Source organism: Molossus molossus, unplaced genomic scaffold, assembly GCF_014108415.1.
Source record: "Molossus molossus isolate mMolMol1 unplaced genomic scaffold, mMolMol1.p scaffold_m16_p_2, whole genome shotgun sequence".
Classification (NCBI taxonomy): Eukaryota; Metazoa; Chordata; class Mammalia; order Chiroptera; family Molossidae; genus Molossus; species Molossus molossus.
Window position 1 is genome coordinate 80,285,892 of NW_023425355.1, and position 15,675 is coordinate 80,301,566.

Here is a 15,675-nt window from a genome sequence, read left to right on the forward strand (position 1 = left end):
ATTTTTGATCTCTTCTTGGTGGTTTTTAATTTCCAATTGGTTTATTTTCAGCATCTATATTTCTTTGCTCATGCTGTTGAGCTTCCTCAAAATCATGGCTCTGAATTCTAGCTCTGTTAACTTGCCTAACTGCTCCACATTGATCTCATCGTCAGTGGAGGTCTCTTGTTCTTTCATTTGGCTTTTGTTTCTGTGTTTCACTATTTTGGCTATCACAGTGGGCTTTGGATCCTGTCAAGTTTTCCTGTGGGTGTTGGTGTTCTGCTGTTTGTTTCTCCCTCTTTTGGGTTTAGATGAGTGAGGGGGGACCCACATTAAACACCACTGTCAAGTCTTACTTTCCTGGTTAAAGTTGCTAGCCCATGAATGGTACTGTTATCCTCTAGCTTTTTGTATTGAGGCTAGCAGTCGATGTTACTTTAAAAGTTTTGGGTTGTCAATTGATTGAAAAACTCAGGTGTTCAGCATAAGGGGATTTCTGGAGGGTGGGGCAGATGCTGGTTGTTAGGGAGCCTCAATTAGCACTTCCATGGCCCACAGGGTGGGGTTGTATCTCCAAGGGAGGGGCTGCTGTCTCTCCCCAGAGCTCTGGCAAGGAGCAAGATGTCCACTGCCCTTTGTGGCAGCAACTGAGCAAAAGTTCTGAGTGCCCTCCAAATCCCAAGTGTCCCCACACAGTTCCAGTCCAGTCTGCCCTCCTTCTGCAAGAGCCCAAGGTGAGTTGCTGTGGCTATTTTAGCCTCTTTCCTGGCTCTGGGCTGTGGATCCACTTGGGACTTTAACTCCAGGGTGCTGCTCACAGCTAAGGCCGCTGCTGTCTGTGGACTCCCAGCCCCCTTCTCATGCTTTCGCGATCCTACCAGGATCGAGTCAGTGTCCCTGGTTATATGGTCTTCACAAGCTGCTTTTCTGTTGCTTTTTCCCATTGATTTGTCTGTGTTGTAGTTGTAATTCCAGTTTAGTTCTGGGAGATGGTCTTTGTACCCTCTGTTCACTCTGCCACCATTTTGGAATCCTCAGATTGGTTGACCGGGCTGGACTGAGTGTTGGCAGTCAGCACAGAGTCAGGTGCGCCTGCCAGATTAACATCCTCCTTGGCTCCTGCTGTCCTTCGTGGGTCCAACCGGGCAGCAGTGAGCAGGTGGGAGTTGGGCACAGCGCTCGGGGCACAAGGTACCACAGACTCCCTGGTGGGGGGGGGGTACCACGGTGCCTCGATTAGGTAGGGGACGTGCAGGGGGAGGACATTGTGGGGTGGTTTTGGTGGCAGTTTTATCCTTGGCTAGGGCTCACGGGAACCAGAGAGGCATGGGTCGGTGGAATGAGCAGGGCTAGGCTAACTTGGAGGCAGCGTACCGGCCACTTGGAGGCGCAGATCAGCTCATTTGGCGGTAACCCTTCAGGATACTTGTGGCCAGGCAGGCGTAGGCAAGTTTTCACTTTTAGGAAGCAGGAGGTTCGTGAACAGTGAGAATCCTGAGCTCTGGTCTCTGGGCTGCAGTTATGGGGAATCCTCAGGGAGTTTAGGATATATTCTTAAAGTGGGATAACAGGGTCAAATGGCAGTTTTATTTATAATATTTTGAGGTAACTCCATATTATTTTATTTATTTATTTATTTATTTATTTATTTATTTATTTATTTATTTATTTAGAAACACTTCACAAATATATGTGTCATCCTTGTGCAGGGGCCATGCTAATCTTCTCTGTATTGTTTCAATTTTAGTGTATGTGCTGCCAAAGCAAGCACCATACTATTTTCCATACTTGCTGCACTAGTCTGCATTCTTACCAGTAGTGTACTAAGGTTTCCTTTTTTTCCACATCCTCACCAGCAATTTTTTTGTTTGTGATTTATTGATGGTAGTAATTCTGGCAAGTGTGAGGTAACATCTTATTGTGGTTTTAATTTGCATCTCTCTGATGATTAGTGACTATGCATTTTTTTCATATGTCTTTTGGTAATCTGTTTGTCCTCTTTAGAGAAATGTGTATTTAGGTCCTTCACACTTTTTTAAATTGGATTGTTGTGTTTTTTGTGTTAAGCTGCATGTGCTCTTTATATATTTTGGAAACTAACCCATCATCAGATGTATCATCAGTAAATGTGTTCTCCTATACAGTAGGATATATTTTTATTTTGCTAGTTCATTTATTTTGTGTGTGTGTGTGTGTGTTTGTTTTTTGTTTCATTTTACATGGCTCATATTTATTTTATTTTATTTTATTTTATTTTATTTTATTCCTTTCCACCCCAAATTGCCTTGAGTATTTACTCACTACATTTTTAAATAGTTCTTCTTGTCTGTTTCTGTGTATTTTATTTCCTTACTTTTTTGAAAAAAAATGATTTGCAAAGACACTTCTTTTCTCCTCCTCTCTAAGAAATTGAGAAATATTACAAGATAAATATGAATGGAGTCACACTATAGCAACTTGATTGCAATTAAAGGTGTATTGACAATGCATCAGAGTCTCCTACGCTTTTCCTGAAATGAACTTAAGAGCCAGATATATATATATATATATACATATACATACACACACACACACACACACACACACACACACACACACATATACACACACAGAAGGTACATAGAGGCTGCAGGTTGTGCAACAAATCCTATAATGGTCTGTATTATCACACGGTAGATAGAAAGCAAAGTACATACATTTTTAGTGCATCCATATCTAACGTAAGAATGATGCTTGACTTTTCCCCAGTGACTCCATCACTGATTAACAAGGTCCATTAGATATAAGGACCTACCTGTTTTCACCAATAAGAGACATACTTTTTCCTCTGGTGAGGAGGCCTGAGCTATAAGTTTTAGACAGAGGTTAGAAAAGTTCATTTTGATACTTCCTTCTTCTGGGAAGTGATATGAGCTCTGGTATCTGATTACATGTGTAATGTTGACTGCTGACAGTTTACAGCTAAGTGCCTTCTGGAAACTCCATTCAGTGAAAAAGAACTCTGTTCCTGAGGCTACATTAATTTCCCAAGGGCAACTAAAATTCATGTTGGATGGATGTAAGGATGTAAAGGTGTTCAACTACATTGTCTCAATTTGAAATAAATATTAAAGACGGTCCTAGGTCCAGACCTCTCTGTGGCAGAGAACTCTGTTGTAATTGCTGAAGTCCAACTTGTTTGTTCACAATTTGATTGATGTTGTTACAGAGAGTACTTCCCAGTAAATTTCCTGTATGCAAATCTCTGTCATAGAGCCTGTTTACTGGGGAACTTAACCCAAGACAAATGAACATTGGCAATACCTAGGAGCTTTTTAATAATGCTAGACCCTGACCTCAGAAATTTTGATTTAATTTGTCTAAGGTAAAGCTTAAGTATTTTAAACATAGATAATTCTACTGTGCAATGAGGAATGAAAACTACTGTCTTAATCCATTGAGCTTAGCAATGAAGCATATGGTGTGGCCATTCCCCTTGGGAAAATAAACAAGTAATGTATTAGGGAACTACTTCTCCAACCTTGATGAGGTGGCTCACCCCTGCATCCCTACTATCAACTACTTCTATTTTATGGATCTTCTTGAGACCAGCTGTGAAAACAGTTCAAGTTTTTGTCCTCAGAAGACTATAAAATAGGTCAGAATAAGTCATTAATAAAATTAATTTCAAGGCTACATTGTACCCTAGGCAAAGTATTTTATCTTTATTCTATCTTCCATTTTAAATTATGCCCATCTGCATTGTTTAACAGAGCTCACCAGAGATTATGCAATTAGCCCAAATAATTACAATATGAAGAATGTCGCAAATTTGAGCACTCTGTATCACCCTCAATTCTTTCTTTCCCAGGGAGAAATTAAAGAACAAAAATAAAATGTCCTTAAATAAAAGTCCAAAGAAATTAAGGTTAAAAATGTTTGCCTTTCCAAATTTCTTATTCCTTTAAGTCTTAGAGGGCTCTAGTACAAGGGCATGTGGGGAGATAGGTTCCTTTCTGCAGCATCTGTAGCTAATTTCCACTGGAAATATATAAGTCCTTTAAAGTTGTACTTATTCCCTCACATTTCTCCCTTTCCAAAGTCTCAAAATGCCAGGATCACATCCAGAAAATTTAGGAGTAAAGAATATAAATCCAGCTACACATAAGTTTTCCTGAGCAATAGTAAATGCCTAGAACTTGATATTTTGTGTAAGTGGACACTTTAAAAATTTTTTTTCTTTATTGATTTTAAAGAGAGAGGAAGGGAAAGGAAGAGAAAGATAGAAACATTGATGAGAGATAACATTGATTGTCTACCTCCTGCATGCCCCTCACTGGAAATTGGGTCCTCAACCTGTGCATATGCCCTGACCAGAAATTGAACCAGCAACCTCTGGGTGCATTGGTCGACACTCAACAACTGAGCCACACTGGCTGGGCTAAGTGGCCACTTCTGTTAGCAATCAGAGAAGAGCAGACAATTAGATAAAAGAAATAAACAGAAAAAGCATGAGACATGAAAAGGGTACTGCAATTATTGTTTAATTTTTCTGTTTTGTTATTTGATTACTGGTAAAGTTTAATATTTTTATAAGTTAATTATTTGAAATATTTATTATGTAACTATTTGTCCAAGACTTGTCCATAATTTACACATAGAGTGCATTTAGGTTCCTTCAAAATCTGGGCAATGAGAAGTCTTCAAAATAACCTTGTGAATTAGTTGTTTGTTGATTTAGAAAATTGTACTACTTTTCAATATGAAGTTATCCTATCTAAGAATTCTCTGCCCCAAAAAACAAGATGGTGACATTGACTATCACAGAAGCCTTATTAACCATATATAGTAAAGACAGTTGAATACAAACATGCTATAATGAAAGTGCATGCAATTCTCCTAAAGAATTGAAATTTCTGAAATAAAAATATACTTTAAATGCAAACAGTCAAGGCCTACTGCGGGAAGTTATTCATGAATACTATAGAAGTAGGTCATAGAGTTAGTCATTAATTCATTCTAGTTCTTTGTATCTAGTTACTTGTCTCCTCTGACATGCTCAGCCTCACCTGATTCACATATTATTTTAATCTGGTTATTTTAGCTGTCTTCCCAAGTCAGTCTCAGTTGAAGCTCTCCTGAAATCAATCTGCCCAAATGGGAAGTATTAGAAACCTACACCCCAGTATCAGGCAGAATTTAAAATATATTTCACCATTATAGGCCATCATCTAATATATCCAGAGAAACCCTCATCAATTCTGAATACACTGAGAAGTAACTTGTACTTACCCTCAAAAACATAATCCAGTTTCTATTCCTACTTTATTTTCTGACAGTCAGTCCAATTCCCCATGTGTTACAGAAATCCTAACTGCCTTTATCTTAAGGACAGTATTCTTGATCCCTGTGATATAGCTGTTAATAATATCAATGGATTCTCATGGCCATACCTAATAATTCAAAATTGGTTGGATACAATCACCTCCAAGGGACTGCACTCAAATCCCTTTTGTCTGGCCCAACAGTTGAGATTCCACAGCCTCAGTCCAGATTCAGGGTTCAGTTCCTGTCAACATAGAACTTATCTGCCTGTATCCCAACACACACATACACACACACACACACACACACACACACATGCATGCACACGCATGCTCACGCACACACATTTGTTTCCATTTATATGCTGAAATGCTTTTGCTTTGTAAATGGCAGAAGAGGGGAAAGATTGGTTGAGAAATATTTATGTGAGGATCTGATTTACTTCAGTGTCTTTAATGACTGTTAATTATCACATTATATAAATATTATTTATTTGATTATTCTTCTATTAATGGACATTTGCTTTGTTTCCAGGTTTTATGAGCAATACTGAAATGAATATTTTATTACTTATGCCTTTATACACTGGTAAAATTTCAGAGTCAAAGAAAACATATACATATAAATAAATAAATAAATATATATGTACATAAATGTAAATGTAAATTATATAATTCAGCAAATTGCTTTCCAAAATATGTGTAATGCTTCATATTTCCACCATTAATCAATAATAATCTTCTTTTAATAATTAATCATTAATTATATAAATAACAAAAAATAAATATTAAGTAGTAATATTTAATATGGGTGTAAATGCTATTTATTTGTTACTTTAATTTAGAGTTTCTAATTAAAAGTAAAATTTGATCATCTCTTCATATACATATTGGCTCTTTAGATTTGCTCTTTTTTTGAAGTGTTTATTAATCATTTTTGACCATTTTCCTTTTGGATTAACTTTTCCATATCACTTTGGATTAACTTTTCCATATCACTTTGTAAGAGTTCTCTGTATATTATAGTTTTATATATATTTGTTTTCATTTTGATAACTCATATATGAATTTTGTTTTTGGTGTTGTCACAATCAAATTTTAAATTGTATTATCAAATATATTTACCTTTTGTTTTATGCTCTTTGAGTTTCCAGTGTTAATTAAAAAGTTTCCATAAGGGTGGTGGGCACATAAGGCAATATACAGATCATGTGTCATAGAAATGTACACTTGAAACTTATATCATCTAATTAACCAATGTCACCCTAATACATTTAATTAATAAAAAAGTTTATTGAACCCCAAATTTTACATTTAATCTATGTACTGCCTTAGAAGATTTTAAAGATTAATTATATATGTATTTAATGAAATACAATGTATTTGGATGTATACTATAAAATGGCACTCCAGTTCCAATGTCTTCCAGGTAGATTGCCAATTGTGCCAGGAGTATTAAACAATTAATTGTATTCTGACAGAATTGAACTACTTTCAACTGTAATATATGAAAATCTTATACATACTAATATACATCTAAGTACTACTAGTATGTCCTAGTAATATATTTTATATTTCTTTTCTGAAACCATATTTATTTTATTATAAAGACTCTATGTAAGGTTCTTGTATCTATTACAGTAATTATTTTATTTATCTTTTTCATTGGCTGATTTAGAGTATATATGATCATATAACTGTTTTACAAGTTTCCTGAAATAAATCGATTTGGATCCTAATTTTAATTGCATTAAACTTATAGATCAAATTCAGAAACTAACATCTAATTTTTTTTTATTTTTACCCTCACTAGAGGACATTTTTGCATTTATCTTCAGATAGAATGGGAGAAAGAGAGGGAGGAAGTAAGAGAGAGAAACATCAATGTGAGAGAGACACAAGTGGTTGCCACCCGCACAAGACCAACCGGGGCCAGAAACAAACTGCAATGGAGGTATGTGCCCTTAGTGCGAACCGAACCCTGGTCTCTCTGTTCCATGGGCCGATGCTCTAACTACTGAGCCAAACCAGCCAGGGGGAAACATCTAATGGTTTAAATCTTATAAAAAATTATTTTCTGTAAGGGGTATCAAAAGTCGATTACAGTTAAAATGAATAAACCTGATCTCTATCTATCAAGCAATCACCTATCTGTACTTTAACTTGGATAAATCATTTCGACAAGCTGAATAGATACCTCTCCAAACAGAACACACTAATGGCCAAGAGACATATAAAGAAATACTCAACATCACTAATCATCAGAGAGATGCAAATTAAAAGAACAATGAGGTATCACCTCACACCTGTCAGAATGGCCGCCATCAATAAATCATCAACCAGGTATTGGCCAGGGTGTGGAGAAAAGGGGACCGGAGTACACTGCTGGTGGGAATGCAGATTGGTGCAGCCATTGTAGAAAACAATACGGTGTTACCTCAAAAAATTAAAAATTGAACTGCCATTTGACCCATTGATCCCACTTCTAGGAATATACCCGAAAAAGCCTGAAATACCAATCAGAAAGAATATATGTACCCCTATGTTCATAGCAGCACTATTTACAATAACTAAGATCTGGAAACAGCCCAAGTGTCCATCAGTAAATGAGTGGATAAAAAAGCTGTGGTATATATACACAATGGAGTACTATGCAGCTGTAAGAAAAAAAGATCTCTTATCCTTTGAGATGACATGGAGGGATCTGGAAAATATTATCCTAAGTGAAACAAGCCAAGCAGTAAAAGACATTTCACTTATTTGTGGAATATAATGAACATAACAGTCTGAGGAATAGGGTAGATCCAGAGACATGGAAGTAGGGTACAGACTGACAACCCTCAGAAGAAGGGGTGGTGGGGGGAGGGAAGAGATAAACCTCAGAACTTATATGTATGTAGTCATAACCAATGGATATGAACAACAAAGCCGGGGACAGGGTGGGGAGGATGGGGAGGAGGGTGTCAATGGGGTAAAAAAGAGAAACATCTGTAACAAAAATAAAATAAGACACAAAGTAATATGTAATATTGTATGACATTTTTGTCCATTTAAAAATGTGAAACAATAATCTGTATTATTTATAAACACCTATATATGTAGTGAAAGTACTTTTTTTTTCCATGTTTTTTTAATTGATTAATTTTTGTTACAGATGTTTCTCCTTTTCCCCCCACTGATTCCTCCCTCCCCCTCCCTCCCTGCCTCTTCCCCATATTGTTGTCCATGTCCACTGTTCACGCATACATGCATATAAGTTCTGTGGTTCATTCCTCCCCACCTCCCCCCTCTTTAAGGGATAGTCAATCTGTACCCTGCTTCCGCGTCTCTGGGACTACCCCATTCCTCAAACTGTTATGTTCATTATATTCCACAAATAACTGAGATCATATGAAACTTGTCTTTCTCTGTTTGGCTTGTTTCACTTTGGATGATACTTTCAAGGTCCTTCCATGTAGTCTCAAAGGATAAGAGATCTTTCTTTCTTACTGCTGCATAGTACTTCAATGTGTATATGTATCACAGCTTTTTGATCCATTTGTCTACTGATGGACACTTGGGCTGTTTCCAGATCTTAGCGATTGTAAATAGTACTGCTACAAAGATGGGGGTACATATAATCTTTCTGATTGGTGTTTTATGCTTCTTAGGGTATATTCCTAGGAGTGGGATCACTGGGTCAAATAGAAGATCAATTTTTAATTTTTTGAGGTGACACCATATTGTTTTCCATAGTGGCTGCACCAGTCTACATTCCCACCAGCAGTGCACTAGCGTCCCCTTTTCTCCACACCCTCACCAACACTTGTTGTTTGATGATTTGTTGATGGGGGCCTTTCTGACAGGTGTGAGGTGATACCTCATTGTTGTTTTGATTTGCATCTCTCTGATGATTAGTGAAGACGAGCATTTCTTCATATGTTTCTTAGCCATTTGTATGTCCTGTTTGGAGAGGTGTCTATTTAGTTACTCTGCCCATTTTTAATTGGATTCTTTGTCTTCCTTTTGTGGAGTTGTATGAGCACTCTATATGTATTGGAAATTAACCCCCTATCTGATATATCATTGGCAATTGTGCTCTCCCATACAGTGGGTAGCCTTTTCGTTTTGATGATTGTATCTTTCACTGTGCAGAAGCTTTTGAGTTTGATATAGTCCCATGTGTTCATTTTCTCCTTTGTTTCTATTGCCTTAGGTGATGTGTCAGTAAAAATTCTGCTGCGTGTGATGTCTGAAATTTTGTTGCCCACAGTCTCTTCTAGGATTTTTATGGATTCATGAGTTACATTTAAGTCTTTTATCCATTTTGAGTTTATTCTGGTGTAGGGTGTAAGTTGATGGTCTAGTTTCATTTTTCTGCAAGTAGCTGTCCAATTTTCCCAACACCATTTATTAAAGAGGCTGTCCTTACTCCACTGTATGCTCTTACCACCTTTGTCAAATATTAATTGAGCATATTGCCTTGGGTCCATTTCTGGGTTCTCTATTCTGTTCCACTGGTCTATATGCCTGTTCTTGTGCCAGTACCAGGCTGTTTTGATTATAGTGGCTTTGTAGTATAACCTGAAATCTGGTATTGTGATCCCTCAAACTTTTTCTTCCTTTTCAAGATTACTGTGGCTATTCGAGGCATTTTTTGGTTCCATATGAACTTTTGAAGTAATTGTTCTAATTCTGGGAAGTATGCCGTTGATATTTTGATGGGGATTGCGTTGAATCTATAGATTGCTTTGGGTAATATGGACATTTTAATGATGTTAATTCTCCCAATCCATAAACAGGGTATGTGCTTCCACTTTTTTATATCGTGCTCTATTTCTTTTTTCAATGACCTGTAGTTTTCTGTGAATAGGTCCTTTATTTCTTTGGTTAAGTTTATTCCTGGGCATCTTAATTTTTTTGCTGCAATGGTAAATGGGATTGTTTTCTTAGTTTCTCTTTTTGTGAGTTCATCATTGGTGTATAAGAATGCCATCGATTTCTTGACGTTAATTTTGTATCCTGCTACTTTGCCAAAGTCATTTATCAAGTCTAATAAACTTTTGGTGGAGTCTTTGGGGTTTTCTATGTACAGTATCATGTCATCTGCAAATAATGACAATTTTACTTCATCCTTTCCAATTTGGATCCCTTTTATTTTTTCTTCCTGTCTGATTGCTGTGGCTAAGACTTCCAGTACTATGTTAAATAGGAGTGGCGAAAGTGGGCATCCTTGCCTTGTTCCTTTCTTAAGGGAAATGCTTTTAGTTTTTGCCCATTGAGTATGATGTTGGCTGTACGTCTTTCATATATGGCCTTTATTATGTCTAGATATGATCCCTCTATTCCTACACTGCTGAGCGTTTTTATCAGAAATGAATGCTGGATTTTGTCGAAGGCTTTTTCAGCATCTATTGATATTATCATGTGGTTTTTATTCTTCATTTTATTTATGTGGTGTATTACAATTATGGAGTTGTGAATATAGTACCAGCCTTGCATCCCTGGGATGAATCCCACTTCGTTATGGTCAAGCATCTTCTCATACCACAATGGCATGAAACTAGAAATCAATTGCAAGAAGAACATACAAAGACATTTGAACACATGGAAGCTAAATAGCATGTTATTAAACAATGAATGTGTCACCGAGGAGATCAAGGCAGAAATCAAAAACTTCCTGAAACCAATTAAAATGAAGACACAACAACACAACATCTATGGTATGCAGCGAAAGCCGTTCTGAGAGGAAAGTTCATAGCACTACAGGCCTACCTCAAAAAACAAGAAAAATCTCTAATAGACTATCTAACCTCACAACTTAAAGAACTAGAGAGCAAACAAAAAGAAAACCCCAGAGCAAGTAGAAGGAAGGAAATAGTAAGGATCAGAGCAGAAATAAATGACATGGAGACCAAAAAAACAATTCAGAGGATCAATAAAACAAAGAGCTGGTTTTTCAAAAAGATAAACAAGATTGATGGACCTTTAGCTAGACTCACCAAGAAACAAAGAGAGAGAACCCAAATACATAAAATCAGAAATGAAAGAGGAGAGATAACAACTGACACCACAGAAATACAAAGATCGTTAACAACTACTATGAACAGTTATATGTCAAAAATTCGACAATCTAAGCGAAATGGACAAATTTCTCGAAACACATAGTCTCCCAAAACTGGATCAGGAAGAGATAAAAAAACTTGAACAGACCAATAACAACAGAAGAAATTGAAGATGTAATCAAGACTCTCCCAGCAAACAAAAGCCCAGGCCCGGATGGCTTCACGGGGGAGTTCTACCGAACATTCAAAGAAGAACTAATACCCATTCTCCTCAAACTATTTCAAAAAATTCAAGAAGAAGGAAGACTACCGAACTCGTTTTATGAAGCCAGCATAATTCTAATTCCAAAACCAGAAAAAGACACAACAAAGAAAGAAAACTACAGGCCAATATCCCTGATGAACATAGATGCCAAAATCCTGAACAAAATACTAGCAAATCGAATCCAGCAATACACCAAAAAAATTATCTGCCATGACCAACTGGGATTCATCCCAGGGATGCAAGTCTGGTACAATATTCGCAAATCCATAAATGTAATACACCACATAAATAAAATGAAGAAAGTACTTTTAAAAATAAATGAAAAATGTGTATATCAGCTCAGGAAAGTGTTCACGTCCACAGAGGGAGAGAGAAGGTTAAGATGCTGATAAGAGTTTTAGTTATATAAAATTTATATATTAATTAAAAAAATATTTGAGGAATAAAACAAAATGTTAACATTTATTTAATATAGTGAATACATAGCTTAAATTATTTCCCTAAGTTTGAAGTACCTCATTATTTACAAATTACCTTTTAAATGCATTTTTAAAGTTCAGAAATCTTATTATACATGGCTAAATGTTTGTTGTCTTTCTTTCTCTCTGCTGGCTATTTCTGTGTGCTTTTCACCAGAAAATTTAAGCTTTTATTCATTGTGGGGAATATTTTTATACTATGTTTTTCTTTCACCAGTTTTTTTCTATCCTTTTATCACTTTTAGTATTATGCATTAGAATATCTGGCTCTATCTTTTATTCATATTGCATTTTCACTCATTATCACTCATGTTTTTATACCTTTGCTCTGTAATGCAGAATACCTCTTTCAGTTGATCTTCAGAAAAACTATATTCTTTATCCTAGTTCTAAATGAATTTTTAATTTAAGCTAGAATTTATTCAATAAATCTTTATAATTATATTTGGTGCTATCTTTTCAATTCTAATCTAGAATGTATCTTAATGTGTTTCATATTCCCCCCCACTAAATCTGTTTAAATTCTGTACTGAATGTTTAGTATAATCCCCCATTTATAACTTCTGATTCCTCTTAAATGTGAAGCAATTATTATACTGCCTGCTCATTTGTGGTCATAAAGAGTCACACCTACTCATTATTCAACTAGAATTACTGTCCTCGGCATCCTGTATTTCAAACAACCAGAGTCTTTTTCATTTATTTTTTAAAACTTATCTTTATTGTTGAATGTATTATAGAACTCCTTTTTCTTCTATTGACTCCCCTCCTCCCTGTTCCTGCCCCCTCATGCCCTCCCACACTATTGTCTGTGTCCATTGGTTACCCATATATCTATATAAGTTATTTGAATTATCTCTTTCTGCCCCTTTTCCATCCATCTCCCTTCATTTTTTCATCTATTTCCCCAACCTCCCTCCCATCGGGCAACCAATAAAAAGTTATCTGTATCTAGAACTCTATTTCTGTTCTGATTATTCATGTTGTTTGTAGATTCAGCTGTTGAATCTAATGCATTTATTGTCATTTTATTGTTTATATTTTGTTATTCTTCAAGAAGACCCTTCAAAATTTTATATAACATTGATTTGGTGGTGATAAACTCCTTTGGATTTTTCTTCTCTGGAAAACTCTTTAATGTTCATCAAATCTAAATGACAGCTTTGCAGGATAGAGTAATCTTGATTGTAGGTTCTTGCTTTTCATCACTTTGTATATTTCTTGCCACTCCCTTCTGGTCTGGGTGTGTGCCCTGACCAGGAATTGAACCAGGACCTCCAAGTCCATGGGGCAATGCTCAATCCACTGAGCCACACCAGCCAGGCTCTTTTGGCTTTTTTTGTTTGGGACTCTCTGTGCTTTCTGATATTGTGTGACTTTTTCCTTCACTAGGTTAGGGAAATTTTCTATCATTAGTTCTTTAAACAGGTTCTCTATACCTTTCTTTTTCTTCTGGTACTCCTTTGATATAAATTTTGTTATGTTTTATATTGTCCCAAAGCTCCCTTAATCTGTTCTTCTGGGTTTTGTTTGTTTGTTTGTTTTTTCTTTTTGGTTCTCTGACTGAGTTTTTTTACTCTGTCTTCAAATTCACTGATTCAATTCTCATTTTCCTCTAATCTGCTGTTTATTTCTTCCAGTATTCTTTATTTCTACCATGTAATTCTTCATTTATGACTGGTTAATTTTCATAGTTACTATCCCTGTTTTCATGCTGCTGAGCCTCCTCATCATCATTATTTTGAACTCTATATCTGAAAAATTGCCTATCTTTAATTTAGCTCTTCTTCTGGAGAATTCTCTTATGCTTTTATTTGGGGCTTGTTTCTCTGTTTCCCAGTTTTGTGTGCCTATTCATGCTTGAGTTTATTTATTCAGTTGATCTGGTGTTTTTTTCAATCCTAGTGTACTGGCCTTCTTTACTCATTGTCTTGTGGGACCCAGTTGTTTAAACTCTTGTTATTCTGTACTAAGTGCTCTAGTATTGTTCCATGTGGTGTTTATGTGGACCTTCGTATTGTAATTGGCTCCTTATTGCTCTTGTTACTTTTGTGGGTGGGTTCAGTCCTTGGTCTGGCTGCCTATGAGGCCAAATCCCAAACACGTTATGACAGCTGTTTTACAGGTGCTGACAGAACAAGACAATACAAATAGGACTAAATGAAAAACAACCCACAAACACAATAAAAATATTAACAAGAGCTAAATCAACCCCACCACCAACAAGAAAGTATCAGAAAAGTGAAGACGGAGAAAGAGAAATAAAGAGTAATACAAGCTACCTAGAGAATTAGAGCAGAAAGAAGGGAATGAATGAGGAGAATGTAAAAGAAAAGAAGGTAGAGAAAATAAATAAAAATATAAGAATAGAAGAGAAAATAAATGTGTGTGTGAAGTAATAATAATTAAAAAGGTAATAATACTCAATACAATAAAATATGGAATATAAATACAAAACAGAAAAATATAAATTTAAAAAGCCAAGAGAAAGAAAAAAATAGAGTATAAAGGAGATAAGATACAGATTGTAGAGAAAAAAATGAGAAGCACAGATAAAGTGAAATATAAAATAATAGAGAAAAGATTACATACCAAATCACACTGAATAAATAAAAAGAAAAAGATATACAAGTGGTGCTCGGATCTGCAGATTTCAGTGTCTACTGCATTCACCCTTTATATTTGATATTTGTGGCATTTGCTGTGTTGTACTCAGATGCCCAAGGCTGGCCCATTGGAGTGCTAATTACAGTCTTCATGATAGGTTATCTGGTGCAATCAACATCAGTTGTTATCACTGCCTGGCTTTCAGATACCAGTATGACATTTTGCAAGACTGACTCCCAAACTGTCCAGTGGGCATGTCCTCTGAAGCTCAAAGACTGAGTCTGCCTCAGCATTTTCACTTTCAATGTCCCTTCTCTGAAATGCTTTCACTTCTCCAAAGATTTTTGTTCTGTATGGTATCTGAGACCTGGCCTTGTTGGTTTAAGTAGAATCTTGTTCTGGATAGTGCTTGTAATCTTTAGAGTGGTTGGGCACCTCTTCTTTTTCCAAGAGCTGAGCTGGCTGGCTGTACTCACTAGGAAGCTCATATCTGCATTCCCGTAATGTTGCCAAAGGTCCCAGCACACACCCCTCTGTCTCTAGGACAGAAACACGTCTGGATTGAAACTCACCCAGGAGACACCATTTCAGCTCCATCTGGCTCCCTGACACTCCCTGTTACCTATCAGAGTAGGAAGGGGTCAAAAGAAACACAAACAAAGACATAAAAAATAAATCAATACATAAGCCCTTATGCACAACTGGCCACTCCTGGGCAGGGCTTCTGTCCAGGCTTTAACTGGCCAAATGTCCTTCTACTCTGTGCCGCCAGACAAAGCTGTACAAGTATAGATTTTCAGCCCCACACTGTTTACCCTTGGCTCAGATCACAGAAGAATGGGGCAGATCAGCAGATTTATTGGTTTGGGGTAGGGCACCTTAAGAGTGCTTGAGGTGGAGATGGAGTAGGGAAATCTTATGTCTTTTTTTCCCCCTAGGCACACTGTTGTAGCTCACTGTCCTTAGAATCCAACTTGTCTTTAAGTTGTCCTAAT

General features: G+C 36.5%; 1 non-coding gene across 1 annotated transcript; it reads right to left on the bottom strand.

The window, feature by feature from the left end:
* Positions 1–1,646: 1,646 nt before the first annotated feature.
* Positions 1,647–1,753, bottom strand: LOC118636727. Its single transcript, XR_004960714.1, has one exon. It is a non-coding gene; the product is annotated as a U6 spliceosomal RNA (small nuclear RNA).
* Between the last annotated feature and the right edge of the window lie 13,922 nt (positions 1,754–15,675).